The sequence below is a fragment of the Erithacus rubecula genome (assembly GCF_903797595.1).
Source record: "Erithacus rubecula genome assembly, chromosome: 1".
Lineage (NCBI taxonomy): Eukaryota > Metazoa > Chordata > Aves > Passeriformes > Muscicapidae > Erithacus > Erithacus rubecula.
The window spans coordinates 82906861-82913888 of NC_136658.1; the positions used below are offsets into that span (position 1 = coordinate 82906861).

The 7028-nt window shown below is 40.6% G+C and overlaps 1 long non-coding RNA gene across 1 annotated transcript; it reads right to left on the reverse strand.

Annotated features, from left to right (window-relative positions):
• Positions 1–1625, reverse strand: LOC306807273. Its single transcript, XR_013775684.1, has 3 exons — positions 1558–1625; positions 975–1153; positions 1–713 (listed from the first exon to the last, which is right to left on the reverse strand). It is a non-coding gene; the product is annotated as an uncharacterized lncRNA (long non-coding RNA).
• Positions 1626–7028: the final 5403 nt, after the last annotated feature.

Sequence of the window (7028 nt, forward strand, 5' to 3'; positions counted from 1 at the left end):
CAGCTGCTGTGAATTGCAGGAGCCAAGACTGTTTCTGGAGATTCCCATGTTTCTTTCCACGATCCTAAAGAGGGAGATGGATCTCATCTTTCCAGAGTCACACGTGTGTTGTATACCAAATATGGTATTTATAACTACATCCTGCATGGGCTGATGGGAAGATTAAACAGCTTAATAATTGTCCAACAAATCATTAACATACATTAACATTATGATGCAAAAGTAGCCCATTAAAGTGTACCGCCAGATTCCTTTCCAATAGCTTCTGAGATAAGCACTGCCAAGAAAATCCCCTTCCCTAGCTATGATAACAATCAGTCTTTATAGAATGAAAGTCTTAACTTTTTCAATTTATCTATTAGCTCACATTATACATTGTAATCTAATGAGGTGGTATTATTCATGCTTAAGTAAAAAAAAAAAACTAAAGGACAGCCCAGTCCCAGTTGCTTTGCTTTCTCCCAGCATAGAATCAGGGAACTTTTTGGTCTTGTTTGGTAAATATCAGCTTGAATTTTCAGAACAATACACAGATATTTTCCACTGTGCTGGTTCACAGACCTGAAGAAATATCAAGACCTGTGTTTCTCTCTGTTGCTGTCACCATCAGGGCCTTTGTCAGGCATAGAGCTGAAGCAGGATGTCCTCATGATGACTGATCTCCATCCACTTCTGACACTTGGGGTCAGTTTGCCCACTGAGGGGAGGGGATTCTGCAAACAAACCTATGGTGAAATTGGGTGAAGTTACACTTGTTTGCAATCCCTGTTTGAGCTGTGCCTTCAGCAAAGCACATCTCACACTCCCTCTGGGCTGCTGCAGATGCTGAATGCAGCAGCACCTGGCCAAGGCTGGAAGGCAGCAGCCAGGTGCATTCACCCTGCATGGGAGGAAAGCACTGTCACCCTGCCTCATGTACCACCAGGGCATCCTGGAGTTCAGTGAGATGACACACACCCTGGCAAGGGACTCACCTGGCACTGAGCTCATTCTCAAAAGCAGGATAGCATGTTGCAGTTCATGGCACCCCAAATCCCTTCTGGTGCCAGCTATCCACAAGGGTGGTCACATCAGATGGTGGGCACCACAGGTGGCACCTCCATGGGGACAAGAGACATCTTGGCATCTGGGGGCCACTTCCATTTCTGCAGTCCTGCAACTAACATTTTTCAGGGAGATGGTCTGCCTTGGAAATGTGGTTGGGGAGAAGCTTTTCTCAAGGGAGAAAAATGAGGTTGGGCTCAAGCTTCTCTCCCAGTCCTGCTAGGTCATCATTATGTTCTCAGGTGTTGTCTCTCATCTGTGTCACACTTGACTTTTGAGTACACAATCTTACATCTCTCTTTTCAAATGGCATTTTTTCCACCTTGTTCTTTGGGTACTATGTTACTATATATTGAAATGAAGCACTTTTAATCTATTTAATAAGCAATTCCCATATAGTTTTACAATGTTGGTGTGACACTGCATGCCAGCAAATTTTCTCTGAGACTGTGCTCTGGAATGAGCTTTCTAGGGGACTGGAGGACATCCTGGTGTTGCATTTGAGCATCCTACCTGTGGTCACAGTTTCCCAACTTTTCCAAATTTTTCTCAACTTTGAAATTATTGTTCAGTGGCAATCTAGCATGAAAAAAATAACATCAGTTAGATACATACATGAGATACTGAAAATCTCTGAAAGAGATTTTCTTGTCCTGTTTTTATTGCTTCTTTACTGTGAGTCAGCCTATGACACATTTTCATGAAAACTCCCAGACACTGTGCTAGCAAAATTAAATGTGGGTCAGATAGGAAAAACATTGTGAAGACCTGAGTGTTAAGACAGAGGAGAGATCATGTTCTTACAGGTGGGGAGCAGTACCATATCTTGATTTCCCTGGAAACTGCTAATTGCTGTCTTCACATTCCCACTCATGGAATGCTCTGGAAGTCCCTGCTGCAGCTATTGATGATTCCTGGTTCAGCATGGATCCCTCATAGAGGACCCATCACCTTAAGCCACATTACTCTCATCAGCTCAAGCACTAGAAACCTCTCAATGCTATTCCTGTACTAGGAGTCTGGCAGCCTACAAAATCCATAGGCAGGTTGGATGTAAAATTTGGAGGGAGTAAAACTGTAATGTCTGTTGTTCTTTGCCAACCAAGAGCAGACAGGACAAGGCAAGTTTCTATCTCCTAAACAGTGAGTGTTTATCTTTTCATTTGTTTGGTTGCTTGTTTGGAAAGAGAGGCAAGAATTGGAAGAAGAGTATAGTGGTTTCTCATATTTTAATTAAAAGCTGCTTTTGGGTCACCATAGCAGAGCAGACTGCTTCAGAAGCCAAAAAGCCAGACAAATAGTGTAGTAATTTTGTCAAGACAGACATGACTGGCACCAACACCAATCTTTTATTAAAAACTTTTCATGCCTTCTTTCAGGTATCTCTGACTCCTTTCCTCATAGGCAGCTCCACACAGCTCTGACTCCTGCACTCCTCTCTGCAAGTTTCCTTCTTCCTTCTGCATGACTGGCTAGCCCCAAGCTATCCCTTACCTGGCTGCTTAACCCTGTCTGGCATCTTCTTAATCTGTCCCTTGCACAACCACATGTCCCTTACCTCCTCACAGCACAGCCAGCAGACTGCACCCCAAATTGCAGCAAACTCTGGGTCTCAAGCTACAGCTCCATCTTCAACTGCAACTGTAATTCTCTACCAGGCAGCCCACTCTTTTATAACACCCATCCTCACTGGGCTGTTTCCACTTCTTGGTAATCAGTACAGATGTTATCATTTGGGAAAAATTGCCTTCTGCACTGTACTTACAAGTCAGCTTCCCACTAATTCCCCCTTTTTTATTTAATTAAGGTAAATTGACATTACAACACATTCACATATTTCACCTCATGCTAACAGTTATACAATTGTTCACAATAAGGACATATTCACATATTTCACTTCAGACTAACAGTTATACAGTTGCTTAACACATCACAATAAGGACATATGCTTCAAATCCTGGTTCTCAAATATCTCAAGCAGTTTGCCTAGCTTTGCTTTATGATTGTTTCTTTCAGAAAGTTCTTATATTAGACTTATATCTCTGCACACTGTAGATTATCATAGAGTTCTTTTAAATTCATTGGATATTTACCTTTCCTCAGAGCCAAGAGTCTTATCTTATTACTTAAGTTTCTCTTTACATATAACCAGTCTATTCCAATTTCATTACTCAAAGTGCAAGTTTACAGTAGCCTAACAACTGCATCCAATTCAATTCAATTAATTCTTCAGTCTATTCTCATTGATTGTTAACTTTGTATTTTTGTTTGCTTTGGTTTAATATGGCCTTTATCAGTATAGAACATCAATCTAAGGATTCTCTTTTAGCTCTGAAATGCATTTGTGAATTAAGCTTGATACATTACCCAGATTTGCACAGTACATACCACTAAAGACCAAAAATTAAGAGCTGCAATTCATAAATACATGTTTCAACATCAAATAGACACTGCATTGAACAATAGAACTACTTTTTCCAGCATTTCCTGTATCTTGCTGCTGTCACTACTTCAGTGTTCCTTTTTCAGCTTTGTTGCTTTTGTAAAAGTATTTTAACTAACTGCTGTGTAGGGCTAACACATTTTAGCTTGGCTCTTAATTCAGCTTTTTGGGGACACAGGAGCACTTCTAGCAGGCTCTACTTCAGGGACAGGCACATTCTCAAGCTGAACATAATTTTTCTGTTGCTCTCAATTAACTTCCATTCCTTATTTTGATTCTTCTTCCACCTCCTGCTCTGTTTCCCATTCCTTTTAAGTCTCACAGAGCAGTGTCCAGGTGGTAGCTGAATCTGCAGCTCTCTTTTCTCCTTTGGATACCATGTCCCATAGTTATGGAGGAATCTGAGGGGGTTTCTTTCTCAGGAGGAGGTGAGGCAGTAAGATAACCTGAAGGAGAAATAAGAGAATAACAAACAGGAAGGGAAGGAGATTTGAACAATTGACTAATAAATGAGCATAGTCTGAAAAGAGGCCAGGGAGGGAGAGCAGGCTACTCAGTCATATGGGAACAGCGTGGCTGAAACCAGGAAAATAGTACAGGGGTGTGAAGAGACATGAGATCTTGTCTGGAAAATGCAGGGCAGGCAGGAATAAAAACATTGAGACAAAACCAGAGCATTAGGATCTAACCATAGGAAACCAAGATTAAGGTCTGATTTATCAAAAGTACAATGATACTGATGATTGTGACCAAGGGCTAGGTACCCACCAAGGAGCATGGATCCTGTTTGTGGGGAGTTAGCTGTGGGCAGAGCAGAGCTAACAGCTGAAGCTGTGTTTGGGGCTCACATCACTCAGAGGGGCATGGGAGAGGAAAGCTCTTAGGGACTGCACTCTTCTGCCTTAAGGTCTGAAAGAAAAAGAATCAGGAGGCAATGATTTCAAGGTTTCCACACAAGACAGGATGTTACTGAAAAATACATTGGGTAGGACACAAAAAATATTGGAGTGACCTAAAATAGAATTAGAGTAGCACATTGATGGTGTTTGGAGGTGAAGGGTGGCAGGCAGTAAGGACAGCACTATGTTGTGTGACAGCTGCAAGAACTGATGTTTTCCACATAGGCTGCTAAGGAACTGAGGGGAAGCACGAGAAAAGGTAAGAGAAAGCAGGAGATGAGAGGCTTCAGTCTCTAGGGAAGAAGAAGCTGAAGAAGGCAAAAAGTTTTAAGTTTCTACAGCAGCAGTGCTGTGGTAGGGGGATGAAACATCCACTAAGCCCATAAAACAGAACAGGCTCTTTCAAAAAGCTGGGATATCTTCTCAAATGTCTTTTAGCCTTGAAGAAATGTTCAAGGTTCCAAGTGGAGAACATTTTGAGCAAAAAAGACTGGATTCAGCCACAGGACTAGAAAGATGGAAAAAAGTAGAGGAGGAAAAGAAAAAATGCTTGCTTAGATTTTTTTTTAACCTATGTCAATGGAATTCATCATTAATTACTGAGGAAAATGAGATCACTTAAAGGAGCTGCCAGCCAAAAATAAGGTTAGGTGCATTTAGGTTGTCTCAGTTGCAACAAAGATATTCTTTATGTTGCTTTATACACCATCCAGATTCATTGGATGTTATCCAGCTAAGAACAGATTAGTTTTAAGACTGATCCAGATCTAAAGAAGCCAATATTAAAACTTTAAAGGATCAGCCCCTTTAATGAAATATCTGAACACAATCTTGTTTATCAAAAGAACTGCACAAGCAACATGTTGGTATTGGCTCTATCACAAACAAGTGGATATTTTGTGAATCACTGGAGCTAAAGAACACTGGAAAGTGAGTGCTTGTGTAGTAATCACCATCTCCCCAGTTAAAACTAATTATTTGGAAAGAAATAAGACAAGAAAGGAAAAATACTTCTGTGATTAATTACAATTGCAATGTGTTAGCTAGCATGCAAGAAAATTTTTTGTACATGGAAAGATTACAAAAATAGGTGTAAGGAGTTTGTAGCCATTTTCAATCAAAATATTTTTTAATAAAAGCAGCCATGATTAGAATGTGTAAGAACACCTTACGAATGTCTTCCATCAAGATATTTAGAATGGGGTCTCTGAAAGCTGTTATGGTTTCCAGTGAAATGTACTCTGAACTGCTAGTAGAATAATTCAGAACCAGATATGGCATTCAAATGCATGTGAAGCTTATACATAAAGAGCATTCTTCTATCCATGTGACAAACAAAAAACATGTAGTTTCTCAGTCACAGAAGTACATGGTCCTTACTTTAAAGATCTATAAGGAGGTTTATTTTAAATGGTCTTCCTTACAAGGTACTTTTAAGGGATAGCCACAGCTGACTGCTAAAGCTGATCATTAGTTTACTGATTATTACATGAATAAATCTTTTTCCAGCTTACTCTCAAGCAACCTGTGCACAGTACATAGTCTACACAGTGTACCTTAATTCTCCCTGCATACATACACACATCTATTTTCTGGCTTTATTAAACTAATAATCAGGAGACTACACACCACTGATCTCTTCCAGCAGTCTCTTCTTTCCAGACTGCTTGGCTTAGGTCCTCTGTAAACCTTATTTAGATGGTGTCTTTCAGCATCTTTAGTTTTCTAAGTGGGGCAGCCTGCCCAATCCCTCAACAAAGTCAGCAGATTTCACATACCACAGAGTCAGTGCCAGCTCACCAGGTAAAGTAATACAGGCAGGTGTCACTGATGAATTACAACTACAGTCAAGGCTCATTAGTTGCAAGGTGTGCCATATCTCACCAGGCGGTCAACAGGCTCACTTAAGCCTGAAATTCAAATTGGTCACTTATAAAAAGACTCACAGTGTCTGGAAACCTAATCCTCTTATCTCTGGTTTGTCAGGTCAAAGAGAGCAAACAACAGTGCTGTTAAGTGTGAATAGATGAAGGTGATTTGCAGAAAGATACAGACTGCTGCTATGCAGCTACCAAATTAAATGTCTTCTGGATGCCATGCCAGGGGTTTAGATTTACACCAAGAGGAAATAAATGATGCCTAATTGCCTAATGCCTCTCTTGGTAACTCCTGGCTCTGTCAGCTTGATTTGATTCTTAAAGCAAATTTCTCTTGATCCTATGTATCATGGGGCTGACATACAAGGTCAAAGAAGTTGAAAAGCTGACTGTGCTTCTGCAGTGCCTTATTCCATGAGGGTTACTGCAGTGGTGACATACATGAGAATACAAGGCTATAAACCTCACTGCTACAAGTCAGTCCCAGTTCTTCCTAGCTCTAATGATTCTTCTGGTAAGGTGCAGAATCCTCCACTGGAATCTGTGCCAGAACAGACATCACAACGAATCTCCTGGCTGCAGCACACTAAGGCATCCCAAGTCTGAACATTTAAAGCTTGAAGAAAGTTTAGAGTAGAAATGAATAGTAAACATTTAACTATGGTGATGATAATGGAAGGTAATTACCTGTGAAGGTAATAAAGACTAAGACCTTTTACCAAGAGCTGTGATGACTTCTACGTTAATGAACCTTTGTAAATTCAC